Here is a 14,226-nt window from a genome sequence, read left to right as displayed (position 1 = left end):
CTTGAGATTCTCTCTCTCCCTCTCCCTCTGCCCCTCCCCCACCCCACTCACACTCTCTCTGTCTAAAATATATAGAGTATATATTCTTTTATATATAAATAAAAATAGGTCACATATATTGCTAATTGGTGGATCATACATTTCTTGATGAATTCTCATTTTGACTCAAGTCATGGGTTCTAGGTCTCTCTTTGAACATCAATTCTTAATTCACTTATTCATTCATTCAAACGTTCTCCATTTACTCAACAAGTATTTATTGGCTGACTCACTATTTATCAAGCACAGCAGACTACATTGAAAAACAAGACAAAGTCTCTATCCTCGTGAGTATAAATCAAATGTGGGTGTAGGGCAGGGTAGCAGATACTGAAAAATAATTGTACAGAAGGAAGATTTATTTACTGTGTGATAAGGTCTAGGAAATAATGAATACCTGAGAATATGATATTCAGAAAGTCCAGCTTCTATGATCACACTTTTGAACATGATTGCTTTATTGCCAAAATCTAGAAAACCACACTCATTTCTTGTGTTCTGAGTAGTGTACCAGTCCTTGTGTTCTTGGCCCCCCATAGCAGTGCTTAAGGCTCTAGTCATGCCAGAGCCCAGAACAAAGAATCAGACCGAGTGGTACTACTTTGCCTCCAGGCAAGGTCCTTCTGGAGGATCCCTATGTGTGAGATCTCTGCATACAACTCCTTGAGATGCCTTATGCTGAAAAAATCCTACAAATTCTAAGGTCACCCATCTCCATGACTAGACTCCAGTAGCCACTGACCCTAGCCTTCGGATGACTTTTGAGATGCAACATGAAAAATACTTGATTATAAAGGCTCTTTTCTGCACAGATTTTTCTAGCTAGCTCCTGATCCACATCTATCCCAGCTTCTTCTGTGCCTCCTCATGGGGCTTCCTAGCATGCTAGATGTAGCAGTCAAGAGTATGTTTCAGGATTCATCTTAATCAAAATCTGCAAGTTTCCCAGTGAGTGGCCTCAACTGAGCATATTTAAGAGCAAATCAACTGTCATGATTTTTTCATCAACTGTGACCCCAAAAGTATTGAAAAATAATTTAAGAAAGTATAACTATTCCATTTTAACTTAAGAGCCTTTCTTCAGTTTTTATTCTTTTTTTTATTTAAAAAAACAGCTTTATTGAAATGTAATTTATACTATACAATTCATTCATTTAAAGTGTATACTTCATTTGTTTTTAGTATATTCATAGACAGGTACAACCACGACTACAGTCAATTTTAGAACATTGTCTTGCCTCAAAAGGCAACCCTCATATGCTTTACTCATCCCTCTACCAACTTCTACCCAGTGCTAAGCAACCACTAATCTATCTACATGATGTCCACAGATTTTCTCATTCTGAGCATTTCATATGAATGGAATGATATGAATGTGACTGGTTTCTTTCATTTAGCATCGTGTTTTCAAGACTCATTCATATTTTAGCATGAATTAGAACTTCATTCCTTTTATGGCTGAATAATATTCCATTGTATAGATCTATCAGATTTCGTTTAAACATTTGTTATTTGATGAGCATTTAAATTGTTTTTATCGCTAGGCTCGTGTGATCGATGCTGCTATAAACATTTGTACACAAGTTTTTGGGTGCACATGTACCTTCATCTCTCTTGAGTAAACACCCAAGAGTGGGATTGCTGGGAGACATGTTCACATTATGTTTAGTATTTTGAGAAACTGCCATACTGTTTTCCCAAGTGACTGCACCATTTTGCATAACCACTAAAACTGCTTGAGAGTTTCAGTTTCTCTGAATACTTGTCCACATTAGTCACTGTCTGACTTTTTCCATTGTAACCATTGTGGGAATATGAAAAGGAATTTCATAAAAATATTCCTGAATAGTGTCTCTCACCAAATTTTAGCCTTTAGTGCTTTTTTCTAAATGGAAATGATGAAATCCAATTAACATATGGGAAGCACAGCCAGGAGAGATAACAGCCAATCCCAGGGTCAAATATTAATAGATTTGAAACATTCTTTGGAATGCTGCTGAATCCTCCTTTTTTCTTGCCTTTCTCTTCTTATGAAGGAATAGGTTTTTGATAAACATTTTTATTAATAAGCACACAAAATACACTAGTGATATAAAGAAGTCATTTCTCGATGGATAATAAGTATAAATAATCTAATTTAGAGTCAAACAATTTATCAGCTTTATGTCTTCCTAAAAGGAACCAAGGAGATATAACATTTGGTATCAATAAATTATATTCTTAGCAAAGCCTTTCCCATTCATCATGCTCCCTGTGCTTAGCAATGTAGCTTTTATTTGAATATGTGAACTTTTGCCTGGTAGTTATATTATTGATTGAATTACAGACCAATAGAATCTCAGAATTCACAGAGGCCAAACTCCTTACTTTACAATGATGCTATTGAGGTCTGGAGATGTTAAATGGTTGACAAGATCACACTCTAGAAACAAAGATAAAAGCTGAAATCTCACTCTTGCCTTTTCCCTACACCACTGCTTTGTGTGTTTTCTAATCCTCAAGTGAGGGGAACATGCCATACACCACACAGATGTTCTCACCTCTGCATCTCACCTCCCTGCTCCCTTCCACAGAAACACACAAAAGTCACAAACTCAGAAGACTTAATTTGAAATGTTTGAAAACTCTGTGACCTTTGAACAGTTTTTTAAACTCTAGAAGTATTAGTTCTCCAAATTATAAAATGAGGAGACTTGTGCATATACATCAAATAGAGAGAGCAAAGAGTAAACTCAGTAATTTAGAAGAACAGCCAAGATATGACATGGCAACTATCAACCAGCCAATAAATATTACTTTGATTCAATGGCATTGCTTAAATATACTTTTCTATGGAAATTCAAAATTTCTTAGCTGATGTCTTTTTATAATAAGGTAAATGTTAAGTATTTCTCACTTATAATCAGAGAACTTTTGATACAAATTAGTACCTATAACATCCTTTATTTTATGAGAGCTTATCTGTACACTAAATCCCTCCCATTTCAATATATAGGCTCCTTTTTTTGTTGTTGTTAAGTAAGCCATCAATAGTTCTTTACCACACCATTGTCCTTTCCAATTTATTTTCCTAAAAACTTTTAGGGGCAAATTATTTGCCCTAGACAGTAATCATCTAATCTAAACCTTTATGCTTAGAGAAAAAAAATGCCATCAAGAGATGGAACAGTATAAAAGAAGTTACTTAGGTATTTAAAAACTTAAGTAGTAGTAGAAGCCAGAGTCCAGTGTCTCACTTAAAAATCATACAGCTTCTAACCACTAATCTATCACTGTGTTCTTTATAAAAATACCAACTACCTTACAAATATTTTTTAACCATTGACTATTTTTTGGCAATAACATGAAAATATAAATGTAACACTTCTTTTTTTTTAAGATTTTATTTATTTATTCATGAGACACACACACAGAGAGAGGCAGAGACACAGCCAGAGGGAGAAGCAGGCTCCATGCAGGGAGCCCGACATGGGATTCGATCCCACATCTCCAGGATCAGGCCCTGAACCGAAGGTGGCACTAAACTGCTGAGCTACCAGGGCTGCCCAAAATGTAACACTTCTTAAGTGAAATGCTGACATGTCAGTTCAAGGAAAAGAGCATCTCTTTATTAATCATTTGTTTAGTAGGCATTATTTTAAGTATTAACATCAGGGAGAGGATTAAGAAAGGATAACAGAGATAATCTGTGATATAGTAATCTGAATAGAAGGAATCTTTTTATCTTCTCTGCCAAGATTGTGCATTGTAAAATGTGAATTTAGCTTAAACTATTGGAGTGTATGAAAGGAAAAAAAAAGAAAAAAAGAAAAGAAAGAAAGAAATGTGAAGTAATTATTCTGAATGTATGGATCTCACTTTCAGTTTTTATCAAGACTTGTTCTAGATCAATGTTAAAGTGAGTGAAGCACAGGTGTTATTTCTGTCTCATTATCCTTTCCTGAATTCCCTAAACAAGGCTTTAAGAAGTGTCCATCATGTATCAAATGTTACAATAAGCACAGAGTATGGAATGGAAAGCTAGCAAGTGTCCTTATTCTCAGGGTTCTTAAGGTAAATTGAAACTTGTCCTAAGCAAATGATTAATAATAGTTACAATATTACAATTTGGCATGTGGTACAAAGTAAGTGACACTGTTTGCTGAGAAGAGGGGTGAGTATGAGGGGTTCAGTAAGTGAACAGTTATTTGGGAAATGAGCACTGATGTTTGAATGACAATGGGGAAGGCATCCATGTTTTCCAATGGATGAGAGTAGACTGTTGGATGTGGGAAGTAGACCCAACAGAACCATTCCAGGCAGAGCAAACAACATGCAAAGACCTTCTGACAGAGGGTACAAGGAACAAATGTGAGAACCACACAGTCTTGGGAGAAGGGAAGAGGATGGAAGAAATAGTGCTGGAGAGGTCAGTAGACTGAGGATTAGAAAGAACTCCATGGGTCACAGTAGGGGACGTGGTCTTCACCTGTTCAATGAGAGCCCATAGAAGTATTTCTCTTTGGTCATTAATGTGGAGCTTAATCAGATGGACATTTGGAAATATCATTTTGGCTACAGCCTAGAATATGAAGCTGTAATCCAGATGACCAATGGTGGTATCTTGGCACGAGATGGCTAAAAAATAAAAATGGATGGATTTGAGTTTAGACATGAGGTTGAATTGGATCTGGACATGAGGAGTCAGGGAGGAGCAGGTGCCAGGTCTGAAACTCAGGTGTCTATCTATTGTAGTTGGAAGAACGGCAATGCCGTCTCTGTCTAAAGTAAAGGTCTAGAGAAGTGTGTATTTAGATTGCAGCATATGGAGATGAAGTGCATTTTTATATATATATATATATTTAAGAGAAGACAGCCAGCAAGCAGCTCAATATATAAGCCTTGAGCTCAGAAAAGACTTAAACTTGGTTTTAGAATCACACCCTTAGAGGTATGAACAATTAAGAGGTCATGTAAACTGTGAGCATGGTTATTCCCAGGGAAAGATTATTAAGAAAGAAGATTTAAAAAGACTAGAATCAAAATGAAAACATTTCCAGTATATAATGTCCATATAAGTGAAAATTATTTTCCCAATGAGCAAAAAATACTGAGTCAGAGATGGAATACATCCAAGATGGAATGGAGCCATTGGGTTCATAACAAAACTGCTTTGAGAAGAAGAGAATAGTCAATAATGTCACTTATTCTTGAGTAACAAATTATAAACTAAAATATGTCCATTAAATTACAACTTTGAAGAGAGTGGAGTAATCAGATTAACATGTTCTGGGATCACTTTCAAGAATTTTCACTCTGAAGAAAAGAGGCAGAGTAATAGTTGCAAGGAAATGGAAGTAAAAACTTTTGGAAAAAAACTTGTTCAATTTTATTACATTTTTAAAAGTCAGAACAACTGAAACTAGGTAAAGTGTTGATAAGAACCACTTGATAAGACAAAAAATGCATGCTATTGTGTTCTAGACAATCTATCCCTCCTTTCATTAAAACCAATTAGCAAAAGAATTTAGCAGATTTGGAAAATATTAAAATAGTAAATACTTGAGATAAAATATTTTTTATTCAAGAACTTTTCCCAAATTAACAACTGAAAAGAGTCATATCTGTATTAACTTCTTGTTGCTGCCACAACAAATTAGAGCATAGTTAGTGGCTGAAAACAACACAAATTTATTCCTTTACAGTCTGGAAGTCAGAAGTCTGAAATGGATCTCAAAGGCCTAATCCAAGGTGTTAGCAGAATCATACTCCCTTTAGAGGCTCCAAGGACAGTCCATTTCTTTTCCTCTTTCAGTTTCTAGGGCTGTCCTTCTTGGATCATGACTCCTTCCTCCATCTTGGAAGCTGACAACAAAGCACGCCTAAATCTTTCTTTGTTCCATCATTACATCACTCTCTTTTTTATTTGACCTCCTTGCTCTGTCTTATAAGGACCTCTGTGAACACTTAAGTCTTACCTAGATGATCCAGAATAATCTCATTTCGAGACCTCTGTGAAATCTTGAGCTGTGAAATTAATCACAGCCATGAAATCCCTAGTATCATGAGAAGAAATATTCACAGAGTCAGGTTGTTAGGACATGAATGTCTTGGGGGAACCACTATTCAGCATACCATAGTCCACCCTATAGCCCTCAAAGATTCATGTCTACTCGATATGAAAAATATATTCACCTCTTGCCACACATCTCCCCAAGTCTCAATGTATTAGAACATCAACTCATGTCCAAAATTCCATCTAAACATCCTCAGCTTAAAGGTTTCATGTCTCATTGTGTAGCTCTGGTATGGATGAAACCATATTATTACCCATCCTGGGGCAAATTCTTTTTAATTTACGGACCTGTGAAACTAGAAAATGGGGGTGAAGGGAGAACAGCATAATACAATAGTGGGGAATATGTTGAGTAATAATTATAGTTATTCAAAGAGAGAAATTGAAAAAAGAAAGAAATCACAAACTCCAATGAGTTTAAAAATCCAAATGGGAAAACTCTAATGTGAAAACAATTTATAAATTTGTGAAATGAGAATTTGCATCTGTGAAATGAATATTGAACACAATTTTAAAGAAAGTGCACATAAGATTAATTCATTAAAAATGGGATTCATAATTGCATAAGGAATAGTGTTTGTTTTCCAGTCATGAAGGGTTAGCTTGTATTAACATAAACCTCCTGCTGAAACTGTTAGAAAAACTGAATATTGGGATCCCTGGGTGGCGCAGCGGTTTGGCGCCTGCCTTTGGCCCAGGGCGCAATCCTGGAGACCCGGGATCAAATCCCACATCGGGCTCCCAGTGCATGGAGCCTGCTTCTCCCTCTGCCTGTGTCTCTGCCTCTCTCTCTCTCTCTCTCTCTGTGACTATCATAAATAAATAAAAATTAAAAAAAAATTTAAAAAACCCTGAATATCATTGAAAAAGACTTATTTTCCAAGCAATTAAATAGTTACCAGTAAAGACCTGGGGGAACAAGATCCCAAAAATACAGGTAATGGAGACGTAAGTCCAAAATTCAACTATGCTTTTCCATACAAGGCATTTGGCAATTCACATTAGCAAACTTAGTGTGAAAAACTTGAGCAGATGTTGGCTATTTTATAATGTTAGCAGAAAAAAAACACATGAAGTTGAAGTTCTATCAACATAATAGGGCAACTGAAAAACACCTCAGGTTAAACTCATGAAGGGCTACCATCTACAAGTAATAATAAACAGAAATACATGAATTTAAAATAAGAAAATATTAAAACCACACCTCATCAGCTAATTAACACATTGGATTAGAATGAAAACCATCTATCAGAAGTAAATTTAAATCCTGCTGGGAGAAGGAGTCTCATGGAGTCTCAATATTCAATAACACCTTACCAGGCATACAACCATAACAGAGCAAGTGGCAAAATCCTAGAGAAAAACAGACAACAGAAATAGAGTTAACAGATGGTTTAGTTATATGTAATTGTTAAATATAGGCAATAAAATAATTGTGTTTGATATAGCTGACTAAGTGCTTATGTATTTCATATATACAATAATTTTTATGTGAATAGAAAAATGAACAAAAAATAACAGGAGAATAGAACACTGAATTATTAATATAAATTGATCAGAACAGCTAAAATTAAAATTGATGTACGCAAGTAAAGATGTCCATAAACAAGTGTTTTCAATCATTATCTATACAGAAAATGTTTGATGTGTTATATTGTATTAGAGATTGGCAAACTCATGGGACAAATCTGACCCAACATGTATTTTTGTAGCATCCTTGAGATAAGAAATTTATACTTTTCAACAGCTGAAAAAAATCGTAGAAGAATAATACTTCATGCCCCTAGAAAATTATGTGATATTTAAATTTTAAGGTCATAACATTTTGTTGGAGTATAATCATACCCAATTGCTTATGTATTGCCAATGGCTTTTTTTAATATTTTATCAGCAGAGTTAGGTAGTTGTGATTAAGACTATGTATCCTCAAAGCTGAAAACATTTACTCTTATACCTTTAGTGAAAAAGTTTGTCCACTCCGAGGCTACATTCAAACTGATAACTTCATCATATGTCTCCTTTAAGAGAAATAAGAATCATCACACAGAGAAAAGATATTTGTAACACCGGTATATGGCAATGTATTTGTACCTTTAATATTTTTTAATTGTGTAAATCAATAAGGAAAATATAGACAACCCAAAAGAAAAATAGATGTGCACAAATAGGCACAGCCAAAAGGATAATAAATTTTCATTGTCAGAGGGAAATGCAAATTAAAACTATCTTGAATCATTAATACATTCCCATCAAAACAGGTAAAATTCAAGTGTCATCAATATGCAAAGATGTTTGGTACTCCCAGTCTCTGTCACTGAGAATGTACACTGGTGCAACCACTTTGGAAGGCCCAGTGACATTTATTAAAGCTGAATGTATGCATGTTATGCAAGTCTTAAATTCTACCCCAACAGAAACTCAAACGTGTTCACCCAAACTTGAATATGCTCATTGCATTACTCATAATATCTCTGAACTGAAAACAATTCAAATTTCCATGAACTGAACAAGTGCATTCTGTAATTCTATTTAAAAATCTAAATTTCACAAATTTATTGTTGAATAAAACAAGCCAGAAGAAGAAATAGGCTCATACTCTAAAGCTCCTTTATGTGGTTATTGTATAGGTTTCATAAATAGCCATATATTCTATTGAATTAGAAGTCAGAGAAGTCCTGGGGCACCCACATGGCTCAGTTGGTTGTGCCCAACTCTTGATTTTGTCTCAGGTCATGATCTTGGGTTGTGAGATCAAGCCCCACAACTGCACATGTGTTGGGCATGGATCCTGTTTGAGATTTTCCCTCTTCCTCTCCTTTTGGATCCCACCCAGTCACGTATGCTCTCTCTCGATCTCGCCCTTTTAAAAACAAACTGATGGGAGAGTGATAACATATTATTAATGTTGTTTTTCTTGATTTTTAAGCAGGTTGAAAGTGTTATCTTTCCCCAGGAAAATTCATCCAAATTACACAATTGTTGTTCAATACAATTACTTAAGGTATCTTATATGGAATGGTTTTAATTATGAAAATGTGCAATGCAAATAAAACTGAAGTTACATGTTTGGGGCAGGAAAGGTGAGCAACCACACTGTCCCTCACTGTGCCAGCATTTTGCAGAGAAGGTTTGGGTTAGGGCACACCAGCGTAAGGCATGGGTTTGTTTGTTACTCTATTCACTGCTGTTTTAACTCTGTGTAGGCAAAAATTGGGGGCAGACTTAGAATAAAGGCAGAGCTTTCAATTGCTATGTTTTTCAGAGGACCCTACAAAAGGCCCCAAGGATTCCAGGAATCCATAGGAAACTAGTTCTGTTGGGAAGTGGGGGTGAGGAGAGATCCCCCCACCCCAGCTTGTTCTTTGCCAAACAACATTAAAAGCGTCTGTGGAGCATTCAGTGAACAACCTTACTTGTCTTTCTATATTTGGTGTATTTGTATATAGGTAAAAAATTGAAAGCCAGTATATACCTTAACTTGTAATTTAGATCTAAATAAAATATATTAACTTCACTAAGATCTTTGTCAATTTGGGCTGCTATAGCAAAATAGACTGAGGAGCTTGCAGACACAGAAATTTATTTCTCACAGTTTGGGAGGCTGGAGGGGTGAACTTCATTGTTCAGAAGAGAGCTTTCTTCCTGGTTAACAGACGACTGCCTTTTTGTTGTGTCCTCATGTGGTGTAAGGGGCCAGAGAATTCTCTGGGGTCTCTTTTATGACAGCACCAATCCTGTTCAAAAAGGATCTTCTCTTGTGACCTAATTGCCTCTCAAAGACCCCAATCATTTCCTGATAGCAGAAAGAAACTACTGAGACCAGTAGTACACATGCACAGCCTGTGGGGAACTGTGTGTCCATAATTGTAGACATACCCCTATTTAGAAACTTTCAAAAGAAGACTAATTAACCATATTGGATGTAGGAGATAGAAAGAAATTTCCCTTATGAGATGTACTTGACTCTTAGGAAGCTAAGCTTTCCGAGAGGGCAACACGAAGCTATTCACACAAGTTCTTTTGCTATGAAAGAATTATGTTTCCATTTATGTATTTATTCATCTAATGTTTACTTAGCATCTTTGTGACAGCCACGGGCTTGGCCCTGGGAAAAGATAATGAGGAGTGGTTTGGCCGTTTATTTGTTTACTGTTGGCATCCCCAGACACAAACCAATATAATAAGAGGATGTGGAAGTTGGGATCGAATTCTGTGGTGACAGAGAGAAGGGAGGGAGGGAGGATGATAAGTTTTATCAAGTTGTACTACAAAGCTGTGATCTTGAGGACAGTGTGGTCCTGGCACAGAAACAGACACATACATCAATGGAACAGAATAGAGAATCCAGAAATGGGCCCTCAACTCTATGGGCAACTAATGTTCGACAAAGCAGGAAAGACTCTCCACTGGAAAAAGGACAGTCTCTTCAATAAATGGTGCTGGGGAAATTGGAGAGTCACATGCAGGAGAAAGAAACTAGACCTCTCTCTTACACCAGACACAAAGATAAACTCAAAATGGATGAAAGATCTAAATGTGAGACAAGAATCCATCAAAATCTTAGAGGAGAACACAGGCAACACCCTTTTTGAACTTGGCCACAGCAACTTCTTGCAAAATACGTCCATGAAGGCAAAGGAAACAAAAGCAAAAGTGAATTGTTGGGACTTCATCAAGGTCAAAAGCTTCTGCAGAGTAAAAGAAACAGTCAACAAAACTAAAAGACAACTACAGAATGGGAGAAGATATTTGCAAATGACGTGTCAGATAAAGGGCTAGTTTCCAAGATCTATAAAGCACTGATTAAACTCAACACCCAAGAAATGAACAATCCAATCATGAAATGGGCAAAAAACAGAAATTTCACAGAGGAGGACATAGACGTGGCCAACAAGCAATGAGAAAATGCTCCACATCACTGGCCAGCAGGGAAATACAAATCACAACCACAATGAGATCCCACCTCACACCAGTGAGAATGGGGAAAATTAACAAGATGGGAAACAACCAATGTTGGAGAGGATGTGGAGCAAGGGGAACCCTCCTGCACTGTTGGTGGGAATGTGAACTGGTGCAGCCACTCTGGAAAACTGTGTGGAGGTTCCTCAAAGAGTTAAAAATAGATCTTCCCTATGACCCAGCTGTTTCACTGCTGGGGATTTACCCCAAAGATTCAGATGCAGTGAAACGCCGGGACACCTGCACCCCGATGTTTCTAGCAGCAATGTCCACAATAGCCAAACTGTGGAAGGAGCCTCGGTGTCCATCGAAAGATGATGGATAAAGAAAATGTGGTTTATGTATACAATGGAATATTCCTCAGCCATTAGAAATGACAAATACCCACCATTTGCTTTGACATGAATGGAACTGGAGGGTATTATGCTGAGTGAAATGAGTCAATCGGAGAAGGACAAACATTATATGTTCTCATTCGGGGAATATAAAAAATAGTGAAAGGGATTATAGAGGAATGGAGAGAAAATGAGTGGGAAATATCAGAGAGGGTGACAGCACATGAAAGACTCCTAACTCTGGGAAACGAACTAGGGGTGGTGGAAGGGGAAGTGGGCAGGGGGTGGGGGTGACTGGGTGATGGGCACTGAGGGGGGTACTTGACAGGATGAGCACTGGGTGATATGCTTTATGTTGGCAAATCGAACTCTAATAAAAAAAATACCAAAAAAAAAAAAAAAAGTTAAACAGCATTTGTTCAAGCTCCCACACTTTATCATCTTGGAACATGAATAAATTGTACGAAAATATATACTCTGCTCTTGAGACACCCACAGAACGGATGGTGTAAATTAAAACATGCCAGTTTGTTAATATGAATTACTGTACCCCACTATAAAGTGCTATTCCGTTTCTTAAAGTGTGAATTGTTGATAAGATGGGAATATTAATTCACATACCACACAAAGACATCAGAAACAAATCAGAGCCCAAGAAAAGAAAACTTGTGATAAAACAGCTTCTAAAACAATCTTATGATCATAGGCAGGCCATCTGAACTAACAAATACCTAATTTGCAAATTGTGTGTCCACGTGAATGCTAGGTCTAGCACAGCTGTCTTCTGTTTCCTGGTTGTCACCTGGATTAACTCGTGACAGCCACCATCACAAAATAGCCTACAGCGGCTGGTCAAGAAACAGGAATGTGTTGTCTCACCATCTGGACTAGAAGTGCAACCTGAAGCCCTCAGCAGGTTTGGTTCCTTCTGAGGGCAGTGATGAAGACTCCCCTTCAGGCCTCTGTCCTAGCTTCTGGTGGTTGGCTGGCAATCCTCGGGGTGCCTGGCCTTGTGGAAGCACCACCTGGTGTCAGCCTTCACCTTCGGAAGGTGTGCTCCTTGCGTGCACATCTGTGTCCATGTTGCCCTGCCTCCTCCAGTGTGATCTCATCCTAATCTACAGAATTACATCGGCAAAGAAATCTATCTGCAAATAAGATCACATTCTGATGTACAAGGCACTGGGGGTTAGAACTGCAACATATACATTTTGGGGGGACATAATTGCACCCATAACACTCGGGGGTCCCAAAAACCCATGTGCCGCTCACATGCAAAATACATTCAACAGGTCTGAGCATTCCTGAAAGCCTTAACACATTCCAGCATCAACTCGGAGACCAAAATCTCACCTAAATATCACAGAAAGTGCTGAGGCTTGGGGTCTGATTCACCCTGAACTCCTTCCTCTCCAGCCGTGAAGCTGTGAGTCCAGAGCAGCAATGTGCTTCCAACATGCAGTGGTGGTTAAGGCAAGGGGAAGACTTTCTCACTCCAGAAGAGAGCAGTCAGAGGGAAGAAAGGCATCATGAGTCCCAAGGAAATCCAAATTTAAGGCCTGAGAATGATCTTCTTTGGCTCCATAGTCTGTCTTCCAGGCTCAGCAGGGTGGTGGCTATGTGCCCCCTTGGCCCAGGCCCTCAGCCCATGGTGACCGTGGCAGCCCGGCAGGCTCTGTATCCATGGCTCTGCCCTAAAGTCATTTTTTCTTCATTTTATCTCCTCTCTGGCCGATCAATCCAGGCAGACTGGCAGCGTGGCTGCTGGTACAAAATTCTAAAAACAACTCGTTGGCCTCTTGTGCAGTACAAAGTGGGCCAAATCATCGAACAAGACCGGCTATTTCCTGGGTAACAGCATCTCTGCGTCTGGCTTCTGCTGAGATGCTTGATTGGATCCATGAGTCACACAGCTAATCTCTTTCGCACATGGCTGTCCAGCCACATCCTTGGCCGTGTTTCCAGAGCACGCTCTCAGGATACACTGACAATCTTCTAAATCGTGAAGAACTGGCTTCCTTTTAACAGTTTCGTCATCTACGTATTTCTTTCCTTTTGCATTTGCTCTAACCAAGAAGAAACAAGATCACTCATGAAGCATTTTGCTTAGAAATCTCCTCACTAAATACGCAAGGCTGTAGCGTTCATGGTCTACCTTCCACAAAACACTGGGACTCAGTTGGGAAAGGTCTCTGCCATTTTATAGCAAGAATGGCTTTTCCTCTACTTCCACGACTTCCCTCGTTCTTCATTTCTGTCTTAGCGCTCTTCAGAAGCACATCTCACATCCATGTTTCTACTCATGATCTCTTCAAGGCAATTGAAACTTTTCTTTTTCTTATCAAGCACCTCATAACTCTTCCAGGCTCTACCCACCACCCAATTCTAAAGCTGCTCCCACATATTTTAGTGTCTGTTTCAACAGCACCCCACTTCCCAGCACCAAAATCTGGAAGGCCATCCTGGAAGAAAAAATAATGAACTTCATGTCTGTGTTGTATTTAGTCTTTTAAGAATGAAATGTAGTTTGTAGTGGAACAAACTAGACCAGAAATGACCATAAATCAGTTGGCAACAAAAGTAGCTGCTGTTGTAATAAATTCTGTGTTATCATCAGTTTATGTGACCTTCTGCTCCACATTTTCCAAATGCTAAAATTGTATTTACTTAAAATATGCACAATGACCGAGCCCTATCATACTAAAGCTTAATGAAAACACCTGCAGGATTCTTCTCTAATTACTTCTTTTATATTTATTTATATTTATATTTATATTTATATTCATATTCATATTCATATTATTTATATTTATATTTATTTATGTTTATATTTATATA

This window comes from Canis lupus, chromosome 21, assembly GCF_048164855.1.
Source record: "Canis lupus baileyi chromosome 21, mCanLup2.hap1, whole genome shotgun sequence".
Taxonomy (NCBI): Eukaryota; Metazoa; Chordata; class Mammalia; order Carnivora; family Canidae; genus Canis; species Canis lupus.
Note: the sequence above shows the minus strand (reverse complement) of the source record.